Source organism: Lygodium microphyllum, chromosome 18, assembly GCF_053477565.2.
Source record: "Lygodium microphyllum isolate KBCC chromosome 18, Lygodium_microphyllum_v1.1.10, whole genome shotgun sequence".
Taxonomy (NCBI): domain Eukaryota; kingdom Viridiplantae; phylum Streptophyta; class Polypodiopsida; order Schizaeales; family Lygodiaceae; genus Lygodium; species Lygodium microphyllum.
The window spans coordinates 127,043,091-127,057,004 of record NC_141152.1 but is presented as its reverse complement, the minus strand read 5'-3'; the positions used below and the strand labels follow the sequence as shown (position 1 = coordinate 127,057,004).

The following is a 13,914-nucleotide window of genomic DNA, read 5'->3' as shown; positions in this document are numbered from 1 at the left end:
AACTCTACATCAATATGAATCATTCTTTGGGAGCATGTCTTGTGTATCTCTCTCGTACTCTCTCTCTCTCTCTCTCAACATAGTATCAGAGCTATGGATGCGTAGCAACAACAAGGAAGATAAGTTGTTTCATTGTTTATACTTGATTGAATTCTTGGCACAAGTGATGATTTGATACATGAACTTGTTCAAATTAGAAGTATTAGTTAATTTTGTCTTTTGCTCTCGAATCTTGTCAAAACCGCTTGTCAATCGGAGTTCTGGATCAAAAGTTATGACAGTTCAGGATTCAAGACAAAAATTCTGCTCGAATCTGCGATTCTTTATTTAAAACTATAATTCTAATTACAGTTCATTGATCCCCAATTACAATTTATTAATCGCTCGTCTTCGTTAATGACGTTGATTACGACAAGTGAACATCTTTCTATTTTTAGTGATGTTTTATTCTCGTTCACGTTCTTTGTTCGACTGAAATAGCACTTTTCTTATACGCGTCATCTCGTCTTGCACGATTGTGCAATCTCATCTTATTTGTTTTCTCTCGAGATACTGGCCTGGCCAATTGTGTAATTGTTAACGGATATCCGTCTGGCCAACGTTCGGTTCCTTTCTTCCAAGGACAAGGCTTTCCTGGGTGGAAAGCAAAGATGATGCTAATTCTTGAAGGTGATGAATTATTTGATATTTTTTTGGGCGACGTGTCTTGCCCAATTCAATCTATTGATGTAATGAATGAGAATTCTCTAATTACTGATGGCCTGTTATTTGAACAATGGAAAATTGATCATACTGATTGGATTCATCGTGACAAAGCGGCTCATCGTTATATATTGTTTGCACTTCCTGACTCACTTATGTTGGATGTCTTTCATCTGGAAACCTCTCATGCTATTTGTGAGTAACTTATCTCAACGTTTGAGAAGAAATCGGTCACCGAAATTTTATATCTCCAAACTCGTTTGAAGAATCTTCAATATAAGGTTAGTACTTCTATGCACTCTCAAATCGAGACTTTTAAAGACATTTTCAATCAGCTTGGTGCTGCTGGCGCTCCTGTTGTTAAAAATCAAATTGTTACTCAACTTCTTCATACCATCAAAGATCCTTTATATGATAATATCATCACTATTTTGTCTAACAAGGATAATATCCACTTTAACAAAGCATGTATATCTCTTATTGAATATTCTCAATGTCATGAGCATCATTTGGAAAAATCTGATGTTGTTTTGGTCACTCGCAAACAAAGGGATTTTGATGCTAATCAAGGTGGTAAATCTTCTTGTATTGCTTATCCTAACAAACATTGTTCTTATTGTGATAAGAAAGGCCATGTGGCTTCTGATTGCTGGGCACGTCAATATGATGAGGAGCATGGAGTTACTACTACAAAGAAACCTCGCTCGTCCAAACGTTTTCCTCCTTGTGATTATTGTGCACATACAGATCATCCATCTCATTGTTGTTATAAACGTAGATATGATGAAGAACATTCTCGAGCTTATATTGTTCAGCAAACTACAACTAATGATGATCATACTCATCAGGAGCTCAATTTCGTCCATCATGATATCTCTCCAGAAAAGGTACTTCATGTCGAACATCATGATAATGAATAGCAATATGCTTTGATTTACTATATCATATATAGTCTTTGGTGAGACTAATAGCACTTTGGTTGTTGCATCGAAGAGCTGTACTAGATGATGAAGGATGTCCCAAATCTGCAAGTAGTTGTCGAAGCCAAACTAGCTTGCAAGCTGCTAATGATGCAGCAACATATTCAGCCTCAGTTGTAGAAACCGCAACATATCGTTGTTTTGCTGGACCAAGAAACCAAACATCCATTTTTATTATTCTTACTCTATGTGTTAATGATACTATTCTTGTGTCAAATAATATTGCTTTCTTGGATGCTATGAAGAAGCTTTTATCGACTGCATTTGAAATGGTGGATCTTGGTGAGATACATTCTTGTTTGGGTATTCAAGTTCAATGACACTGACAACAAGGCATTCTTCTTCTTCGCTAGACAAAGTTTATTAATGATATTGTTAAGAAGTTTGGGTTGACAAATGCACACTCTGCCAACACTCCCATTATTTCCAGCTCTACCAAGGGTACATCTACAACACGCAATGAAGAATCAGCCATTCATCAACCTTTTGCTAATCTTGTTGGTTGTCTTCAATTTATTGGTTTAAACACAAGACCATATATTTTATTTGCAGCTAACTTTTTGGGACAGTATCTTTCTTCCCCTTCCACTATTCTATGGAGTGCTGCAAAACGTGTTCTTAAGTACCTCAAGGGTACTAAGGAGTTTGGTCTTATTTATCGTCGTCGAGAGAATTCTTCTTTATCTTCTTCAACTTCTCTTGACCTTATTGGATATACAAATGCTGAATGGGCAAGTTCACATTTATCCATGCGATCTACAAGTGGGAATTGTTTCTTTGTAAATGGATATTTGGTTTCTTGGTCCAACAAGAAACAACGATGTGTTCCGATTTCTACAACTGAGGCCGAATATGTTGCTGCATCATTAGCAGCTCGCGAGCTAGTTTTGCTTTGACAACTACTTGCAGATTTGGGACATCCTTCATCATCTAGTACACCTCTTCGATGCAACAACCAAATTGCTATTAGTCTTACCAAAGACTATATACAACATAGTAAATCAAAGCATATTGCTATTCATTATCATTATGTTTGACATGAAGTCAAGAAAGGTTCCATTATGGTGGAGCATTGTCCCAGTGATCAAATGGTTGTAGATATCCTCACAAAATCTCTTAGTGAAGCTCAATTTAGTTCATTAAGACATGCACTTGGTATTGTTCCAAGTTCTTGTCTCACTGATTGAGGCATGTATCATTGTATTCAAGAAAACTTTATAGTAAATCATTTTTGTATCGTAGGTATGTGTATTACAAAGTTGTGAACTTACAAGAGCCTATTCATAGGCATCAAAGGAGCTACATCACTCGTGAATTACAACATCAACGGAGAAGCAGCTAGATCAGTCAGGAGCTACATCACTCATGAATTACAACAGCCTATTCAGAGGCATCAAAAGAGCTTTATCATCCTAAATATACAACATGTAAAATAAGGATAAGCGACATCACTGCAAAAGATAAAATCTCCAATAAATTTCTTCAATTGAACTTGGGATGTAAGCAATATATCTGTCACATCAAAACTTAAAGAAAAACATTACAGTGACATTAGAACAACACAAGGTCTATAGAGACGGTTCGCGACGCCGCTCTATAGACAACATAACACATGTGGGGCCCCATGAATAGAATATAAATAAAACAATTTGTCATCAGCTGGAATATAGACGCTCATCAGATGGAAAGAATATAAACAAAATAATGTTTCATCAGTTGGAATATAAGCCCTCATCAGCTGGAAATAATATAAACAAAACAATGTATCATCAGCTAGAATATAGACGCTCGTCAATGGCAGGCAAGAGCCACACCAACATTTTTCCATGTATAGATAGGATAGCTCACAAGCCAAATGAATAGCAGAGCTTGATTGCAGCAGGACTCTCCTCCTTGGTGACTCTGCCAAGGAGGACCACTAAATGTTCAAGTGAGCAAGAGCCGGAATATGAACACAATGTGAGGACATAGATGCCCAACCAAGTGATACGCATAGGGAGACTTAAAACCCAGAACGTCACCTTGAATTCTTACATACATTGACATGCATCCTTGTTTAGAGACAAAACACACCCATCAACTGAGCTCAGATTACAATAGCGCACTCAGAAATCTATTTAGCTCATTTGAAACAAGATCTGCATATTTTTCCTGAGGAAGCAGGGCACCGGATATTTCCACATACTTGGAGACACCCTTGGCCCCTTGCAAAGCTTCCATCTGTGCTTTGGATCGCTTTAGAGCTTTTTTTACTGACAAGATCAACACAGGGGCTTTTCCTTCCAGATGTGCAAAAAGAGGAAGAAACTCCTCTCTTGTTTGCAAAGGGTCAACAAGCAATCCTGTCAAGAAAGCAGGAGGTGCATAGCGTGCACCTTCATGCTTGGTTAAGGCAACCCTACTCTCCAATAAAGATGGTGTTACATTGTTTGGATTAGCATAAACATGAGAGAGGTACTGTTTCCGGATGCTTTTGGGACTGCTAACCATGAAATTGTACATCATCTAGCCAAGCCTAGGAGATTGTAGCAAGCCCCGCAATAAAACATACATGGTTTCCATTTTAGGCCCTCTTCCAAAGACTATAGGCATTGGACCGGCCCATGTTGGTGCAACAACAACAATAGCACGTGCCTTAATTAGACCCTTAGTAACAGCTCGAACAGCTACGCTGGGAAGACCTGTGCAAAGTGCGGATGGAGACGAGGTGAGAGCAATGCTGTCGTGTGAGGGGGCAGCAGAAAAAGGAAGCCGCGATCCTCATACAGAGGAACTAGGCAGTGGGGCAGAGGCTTGTAGCATCTTCGATCCGATCCCATCGAAATCCCTCCCAACCATGGCTTCTTTCCTCACCTGTAGTAGCAAGGGAAGCAGAAGCAGCCGAGCCAACCACAACAATCAGCTTCTCAAGTCTCTCTGCTCGTGTGTCTCTGCTAGCAGCTAAAAACACCGGCAAGCACTTGCAATTGCTCGTCCAGGGCCTCCCTTTCAAAAATCAGAGACAATCGAGGGTGGCTAGATCGATGGGGGTCCATGCAAAGGCCGCGGTTGTTGAGACAGAGGTCCCAAAGCCTAAAACAAGAACTTAGATATGAAAGCACGGCGGATACGATGTGAAGGTGTTTTTGGAGGAGTACACAGGTGTAAGCTCTAATACCATGTTGGAAACTGCGAGGAAGATAAGAGAGGAAATGAAGAGAGGAGAGAAGAGAGATATGAGACACCGGAAGTGGAACCCCAGAAGTGTGTCAACTGAGCACACATGATAGGAATATATAGAGGGGACCTGGGGTGCTATATATAGATAGACTATATATAGCTAACCGAAACAATTCCCACTTGTAGATCGCATGGATAAATGTGAACTTGCCCAATCAGCATCTGTATATCCAATAAGGTCAAGAGAAGTTGAAGAAGATAAAGAAGAATCCTCTCGACGACGATAAATAAGACCAAACTCCTTAGTACCCTTGAGGTACTTTTAAGAATATGTTTTGCGACACTCCAATGAATAGTGGAAGGGAAAGAAAGATACTGTCCCAAAAAGTTAGCTGCAAATAAAATATCTGGTCGTGTTTAAACCAATAAATTGAAGACAACCAACAATATTAGCAAAAGGTTAATGAATGGCTGATTCTTCATTGCGTGTTGTAGATGTACCCTTGGTAGAGCTCGAAAGAATGAGTGTTGGCAGAGTGCACATTTGTCAATCCAAACTTCTTAGCAATATCATTAATAAAATTTTTCTGGCGAAGAAGAAGAATGCCTTGTTGTCGATGTCGTTGAACTTGAATACCCAAACAAGAATGTATCTCACTAAGATCCACCATTTCAAATGCAATCGATAAAAGCTTCTTCAAAGCATCCAAGAAAGCAATATTATTTGACACAAGAATAGTATCATCAACATATAGAGCAAGAATAATAAAACATTTTTCCTCTCTTTTGATGTAAATATTTGGCTCAACAAAACATGCAACAAAACCTTTAGATGTGAGAAACTGATAAATCTTAATATACCAAGCACGAGAGGCTTGCTTCAATCCATATAATGCACGATGAAGGTGGCATACAAGATGCTCCTTTCCTGCAATCATAAAACCTTCAAGTTGCTCCATATAGATTTTTTCTTCAAGATCTCCATTGAGAAAATCCATTTTAACATCCATTTGGTGAATTTCTAGATCAAATAGTGTTGCAAAAGCCAAAAGCATACGAACAGTTGTGGAGCGCACATCGGGAGAAAATGTTTCTTGATAATCTACTCCTACAATCTGCAAGTAACCTTTTGCAATAAGTCTTGCTTTGAACTTATCAAACCAGCCATTAGCTTTGGTCATGGTTTTATAAACCCATTTACATTTGATAGGAACATGATTTGGGGGGAATTCAGTAAGAATCCATGTACCTTTGGAGATTAAAGAATCGTACTCAGCTTGCATAGCTTCTCGCATTGATCCCTTTGAGACGAATTGATAGCTTCTATGTATGATATTGGATCCTCTTGGACAAACATAGCATCATCAAAGACATCATATTCAACATAATAGAATCCATGCTCTATCTCAATAGGAAGATCGACATATGTCTCCAAATTTTCATCAATCTTCTTTGGAGGTGAAGGACGTTTATTATCATCACAATTAGTAGACTCAAAAAGCAAGTAAGGAAAACATGTAAAATAAGAATAAGCGACATCACTGAAAAAGATAAAATCTCCAAGAAATTCCTTCAACTGAACTTGGGATGTAAGCAGTATATCCGTCACATCAAAACTTAAAGAAAAATGTTACAGTGACATTAGAACAACACAAGGTCTATAGAGACGGTTCGCTAGAATATAAACGAAAGAATATAAACGAAACAATGTATCATCAGCTAGAATATAGACGCTCATGAATGGCAGGCAAGATCCACACCAACATTTTTCCATGTACAGATAGGATAGCTCACAAGCCAAATGACCCTACCAAGGAGGACCATTGAATGTTCAAGTGAGCAAGAGCCCGAATATAAGCACAATGTGAGGACATAGATGCCCAACCAAGTGATACGCATAGGGAGACTTAGAACCCAGAACATCACCTTGAATTCTTACATACATTGACATGCATCCCCGTTCAGAGACAAAACATAGCCATCAACTGAGCTTAGTTTACAATAGAGCACTCAGAAATCCATTGAACTCATTTGAAACAAGATCTGGGTATTCTTCCTTACTAACTCTACATCAATATGAATCATTCTTTGGGAGCATATCTTGTGTATCTCTCTCGTACTCTCTCTCTCTCTCTCTCTCTCCTAGGGCAGAGGCTTGGGACATCTTCGATCCGATCCCATCGAAATCCCTCCCAACCATGCCTTCTTTCCTCACCTGCAATCCCGCAGTGGCTGCTGCATCTGCAGCAGCAAGGGAAGCAGAAGCAGCCGAGCCAACCCCAACAATCATATTCTCGTGCCTCTCTTCTCGCGTATCTCTGCTAGCAGCTGACAACACCGGCACGCGCTTGCAATTGCTCGTCTAGGGCCTTCCTTCGAAAAATTAGAGACAATTGAGGGTGGCTAGATCGATGGGAGTCTGTGCACAGGCCGCGGTTGTTGAGACAGAGGTCCCAAAGCCTAAAACAAGAACTTGGATATGGAAGCATGGCGGATATGATGTGAAGGTGTTTTTTGAGGAGTACACAAGTGCAAGCTCTGATACCATGTTGGAAACTGCGAGGAAGATGAGACACGAAAGGAAGAGAGATATGAGACACCGAAAGTGGAACCCCAGAAGTGTGTCAACTGAGCACACATGATAGGAATATATAGAGGAGTCCTGGGGCGCTATATATAGACAGACTATATATAGCTAACATTTTTGTGTTGTAGGTATGTGTAGGGGCTCGGGTTTTTCCCTTGTTCTCCCCAAGGGTTTTTTCACTCGCAGCTAGAGACCTTTGTTTGAGTGGGGATGTTACAACTATATATATCATCTCTCACTTGACTTGGGTCTCACCTATATATACTAACTCTACATCAATATGAATCATTCTTGGGGAGCATGTCTTGTGTATCTCTCTCGTACTCTCTCTCTCTCTCTCAACATATATAAGCATGGTATTAATTTTATGATCCACTAAGTATCCATACCCTATTAGGGTGCATCTAAGATGTATTCTCTTCCACCTAGAAACATGCTCTTAAGCATAATCAAGAAACCCGTTGTCGTGTCGCTACGTGGACATAGTGTGAAAAAATATGAAATGCATTATCATTTTGCTTTCTTATTTATCTAGAGAGTCAATGCCATGTTAGTCATTATTTTTAGTGTCCATAGTATGGATGGTTCTTCAAAAATACTAGATTTTTAGACAATTTTTTATTTTTCAAATGTTATTTCTTGTAAATATCCTAAAAAGTTGTAGAAAACTTCTACAATAGGATGTCCTACAAAAAGTAAGTTGCTTTTTCAACCAATTTTGGAGATTTCATGAAAAAAGGACTAACAAAATCGCATAGTGCATGATCGCATTTTACAGGCCAACAATAGTACTCCAAACTGGGAGAAGAAGAAGGAGTGATCTGGAAGAATTCTATTAAGGTTTCATAGAGTTTTACCCCCCTTTTTGAGCCAACGGAACCATTAGATTTGCGGTCTGAGCAGTAATGAAGAAGCTAGTGTTTGATGCACATTCTAGGTCTACAAAGGAGCTTCAAGAGATCCAATGCTTGGAGATTGCTTCTAAGTAGTGCTATACAAGGAATTAGTTTATCTTCTCAAGTTCTATCAATACATATGCTTTGAATCATTGTGCTTTGTCTTTATTTTGTGTACCTCTTGTCTATTCTTTTTCTTCTCTTTTATCTTCTATTCTCTACTTCCTTCTCTCTCTGATCCCCAGTGAATACAACCTTTCGGCTAAAACCCCTCTAACATTGGTAAGCCACATGAAATGAAATTTTATCAAGAAAGACAAAGAGAGTGAGTGATGAAAAGAGAGGGAGAGAGATGAGGAGAGAGAGGGAGATGGAAAGAGAGGGAGGCTAGGAGGGAGAGAGATGAAAAGAGAGAGAAAGGAGGGAAAGAGAAATGGGAGAGAGAGAGAGAGTGTGTAACGTGTCCACTAGAATCATCCAGGACACGTCTTAGCAGTCCATCGGAAAGGATGTCTAGAAAGCTCCGCCCGGCACTCCCATGGAATGTTACAGGATTTCCGATCTAGGTCTTCCCGCATCTGCCACGTAGCGGAAGTATCCTGGCCATTCCCACTTAGGATCGACCATAATTAGGGTTATCCTGATTGGTCATTATCTAACAGCAACTAGCGTCGGAACCAAGCGTACTACTTTACGCAGAAATGCCAGATCCGAAGCGGATTTACGCTGCACTTGGTTCAAGGAGAATGGGAAACGAGGGGGATGCAAAGCTCAACCTCTCTGCCATAAGGCATAGTCCCATTCCGTTCCCCTAAAACAGTGTAAATCAGGTAAGACATAACTCTAGGTCATCGCTCTCATTATTCATTTTGATGATGATGATCATCCCGTTGTTCTTCGAGATTTTTGAGAAAAGTTTCCGAATAACCGGGACCACCTAACCGTAGGACGGCAGACCCATGGCCCATCCTCCACACTTTCCTCGGTTTGTTTTAGTTATGTAATTATCTAACATATTAATTTGACATATGACAATCAGCTTCTTTAGTTAATCCTGTTAAGCACTGGTTCCTTCATGTAATCTTATCACATGACATAGAAAAACAATATCAAACAAGTTCTTTATTAACATTTCATCATTTTATCTTTGAAATACAAGGAGTTCCGCCCGTAGGCTTGTCCATAATCTGCCGGAAGGCTATCCAGTAATCCATAGTGATCACTATTCCAAGCTTCTGCCTGTAGACTAGTATGCGGGCCTCGAGATCCAATCCCGAGTCACGTTAGCCTCTTGTGCAGGACCCGGAAGGCGAGGGATTTACGGCCAGAGCCCCCCCTGGCACGCAAGCATCCTCCTGCTCCAAGTAGAACTCAACGAAGAGACCTCTCATGGCGGGTTCGGTCCATGTTCCCGGCGCGGTCAACAACCCCCTTGGTTAGGGTCACGCAGGCAGTCGGGGGTAACTAAAGTTGCCTCTCCCTTCAGGCCTTCAACCTGAAGCATTAGATATCTTTTCATCTTTTAGTTCCTTCAGCAAACAATGCAAACAGTGCTTTCTAAACTGTTACAAGCACAATGAATTCCAGTGGTCGTTTATTTGGCCAATTGCTAAGGAGTGAATCTTTCTCTCCGAATGCATCCAGCACTCGATCTAGGATCAATTGCGACTTGGCAAGATCCCCAAGGGTTTGTTTGTTAACCCTATATTCTTGGGTTAGGGCCGTACCCTACTAACCCAACTTAACCAATACCTTAAGTTCTATTAGCAATAAATATGTTATTCCAATTTACTAATTGGTCATTTGCTTCCAAGAAAATATCTAATCCTCATATCTTGGTTACTTTACCCAAGAAAGGTACTATATCACGACGATTATTTCTCCTCTTGCAAGATAAACTTGCGTAAGAATCTGCCAATCTCATTCCGAGGAATTGGCCATTCCCTTTTGATCAAATCACAAGATCATGCGACTCTGCAACCTATTGTGCGAGTGTCGCATCAAAATCATGGGACTATTTTACCCATCGAATGGCATTGTCTAATCACGAAATCATGATTAGATAGGAAACAGGGTTAGGGTATCTTCATAACAATCCGTTCCTGATTGCACTAGGTTGATATTGTCGGTCCTAAAGGTCCAAATCCAAATCGAGTTTCATTCTTTTAGCGAGCAATCCTTAGGGTAAAAACCCTAGATCGTTTCTCGCAAGTGTGTCCTATTGTCCCTACATTCTGTGAATGAGGGCAAGTCTTTAGGGTATAAGAGTTTCAGCTTTGGCAATAAGAGCGATTAGGTCATGTCCTCAACGTGCTAAATCCCAGTTAGCACTTGGGATATGTTGCATCGATTTAACCATTCCTAACAAGTCCCTCATGGTTTAGGTGTTTAGGTTAAACCAATTTACTTGTCTATTCTTGAAGATATTTACAATACCATTTTCGTAACCACATGATTCATTGTCTACGTTTGAGTAGATTTACAAAACCTACTTTTCTTGCTTAAGATCAAAGCGTACGTTAGGTTATGCAACTTTTTCTAACTTCTTTTCTAAATGAGATATTCATATGCTGAATGAGCATTACACAACCTTTCGTAACTATTTACATAGTTGATTGAGATTTAAGCCAATTGACTAGGGTTTAATTTACGTCACGCAGCTTAAGAACCATTTTCCATGCCTTGCAAATTGCTATGGATGATTAGCAACTTTCTTTTAATGAATCATTTCGAAGGAAAGATGCCTAATAATGCGACATGCAATTTATTCTTTCCATGCAAAATTGAAGTGTACTATCATTATTTCGACTTGTAAAAATGGGCATTAGTTAATCTAAGTTCGTTACTTTGCAATGCATAAAAACCACTTGCTAGGAATGCATAGAGATCTTATGCTCTTCTTTTTCATTCATTTAATACAAATGACCGATTCTTTGATCAAAGTTATTTCCTTTAATTTAGCCAAGGTATTTCAATCCAAAAAGTGCATCCTAATTTTCAGAAATGAATCATGCACAATTGAAATATTACGACGTAAACAAAATTAGGAAGAAAACCTGGACTTGTGGTGAAATGTCCACATGGATGTTAGGAGATGATCCTCCTACGGTTGCGCCTTGTGCCTTCTTAGGGGCCATCGTGAATTCGACCTTCTTGCCTTGGCCATAGACTTATGATCTTGGCCCGTCTCCCTTGCACGTGCAATTCCCTTTTTGAAATAGGGCTTCCTTGACCAATGAACCTTCTTGCGGAATTTAGCCTTTGAAAATGGCAACTTATGAACTCCCCTTCTTTTCGTAGAAGTTTCGGGAATACAGTTGATCTTCACGAAAAGGGGGATTAAGAAAAACCCCAAGATAAAATGGCTTGTGGGAGATGAAATGGGAAAGATGGTATTTGAATCGGGCGGTTAGAGTGAATTTAAGGAGAACCAATGGAAAAGAGGGTTTAAAACCTACTAATATGGCTTGTGTAGGAATGCAATGGGAAGCTTTAAAAGGAAACGAGGTTAAAAGCCTTGTGGAAATGCTATGGAAAGGGGCTTAAAAACACGGCTAGTGTGAGCTTTATGGGGGGATGCAAGGGGGGAAAAGGGCTTAAAAACACGGCTAGTGTGAGCTTTATGGGGGATGCAAAGGGGGAAAAGGGGCTTAAACCCTAGGTTTGAAAAAAACACTTCATAGATCCGATGGAAAAGGGGTTTTTAAAGAAGCTCGGGAGTAATTTGAACTTAAGTGAGGATCTCCACGGGAAGGGGTGCTTTAAACCCCAGGGTAAGGTGAGCTTTATAGGGCTTTGGTGGAACCCCACGGAAAGGGGTCTTAAATGGACTTGGGTGGAAATTGCAGTGAGAAAGGGGGACTTAGAGAGACCCCCCCTTAGAAGCTTCTAAGAAGCTTCTAAGGCTTCTGGCTACAGTAGCACATGGCTTGAAAATGAGCTTTTGAGGATGGTAGCCAATGTGGCCAGGCGGCGGTGGATCTAGACGGAGCTAGCCGCAGAAGGCGAAATGATGGCAGCACGGCTCATCTACGGTAGCTCCTCCTCACGGTGCAGCCTTACGACCTCCTCAGCTTCTCTCGTCAATGGCGGCCCGTACTTCTTTCTGTTGACTGTCAACCTTTCCACCTCCTTCCCCTCCACCCCATAGCGAGGGTTTTTATAGGTGAAGGGAGGGGACCTTCCTAGGGCCACGCGGCCATAGTGCATGGCATATCCCCCTTGCATGAGCTCCAAGGAGGAGCTTAATCATCCACGCCACTCTCCCTCTCCTCCAGCATGACCGTTGGCTGGGGAGAGGGGATAATTTTGAAACAAAAATTATCCTTTTGGCCTCCTACCACGAGGAGGTTCTTATGAAGAATGCGGGTTAGGAATTGGAAATATTACATTCTCTCCCCCTTGGAGGAATCGAGATGTCCTCATCTCGAGATAAACTGGGATATTGATGGTTGAGAGTGCTTTCATCTATCCAAGTGGTATCCTCCTCAGGATAGTCTTTCCACTGGACGAGGCATTCTCTCAAGGTTCTGGATCTCAGTTGTTTCTCCCTAACATCTAAGATCCTATCAGGCCATAGCTCAAGGACTCCTTGACTAGGCATTACAACTTGTTGGTCATCAAGTACATGGTTAGCATTAGGTACATACTTCTTCAATAGACTGATATGAAATACATTATGAACCCTTAGGTTCTCAGGGAGTTGCAGTCTATACGCATTAGGTCCGAGGCACTTAAGGATCTTGTATGGTCCACAATACCTTGGACTTAGCTTTTTGCAATCTCCTAAGGATAGAGAACTCTTCTTTAGACGTACGTAAATGAAGGCCATATCTCCTTCCTCGAAGATTCTATCTTGACGCTTCAAATCCGCGTATGCATTTTATCTATCCTTGGCGGCTTGGATGTCCTGTCTTATTGACTTTATTTCATCATCCATCTCTTCCAACATCTACCTTGAAGCTTCAACCCTCAAGGTTGGATTTGAGACGTTTAGTGAACTTCGACAGACATGACCATACAATGCTTGAAAAGGGGTGATTTGAATACTTTGTTGGTAAGAAGCATTGTAGGAAAATTCAACCAAAGGCAAGTATTGAATCCACCTTTTTGGTTCACGACAACAGTATGCCCTAAGCATATCCTTGATAACTTGATTGACTTGCTCCATTTGACCATCGGTTTGGTGATGGTAAGCTGTGCTAAAACAGAGTTGAGTCCCAATGGCTTCAAAGATAGCTCTCCAGAAATGTGATGTGAAAAGAGAATCACGATCACTAATGATTCTTCTAGGTAGCCCATGTAGCTTGAATATCTCCTTGATAAACAACCTTGCAATGTCTGAGGCTTTATAGTTTGTCTTTACTGGAATAAGGTGTGCAACCTTAGTAAACATGTCAACCACAACTATGATGGAGTTCTATCCTCCCTGAACTTGGGGTAGGCCAACAACAAAGTCCATACTAATGAATTTCCATTTCATTTGGGGAATGTCAAGTGGTTGCAACTTCCCTGGCATTTTGACATGTTTGTCTTTGATACGTTGACAAGACAAACACTCAGTAACATATTTGAGAATGTCACCATTAAG

General features: G+C 40.5%; 1 pseudogene; it reads right to left on the bottom strand.

Annotated features, from left to right (window-relative positions):
- Positions 1-3,773: 3,773 nt before the first annotated feature.
- LOC148021359 (uncharacterized) lies at positions 3,774-7,131 on the bottom strand (annotated as a pseudogene).
- Between the last annotated feature and the right edge of the window lie 6,783 nt (positions 7,132-13,914).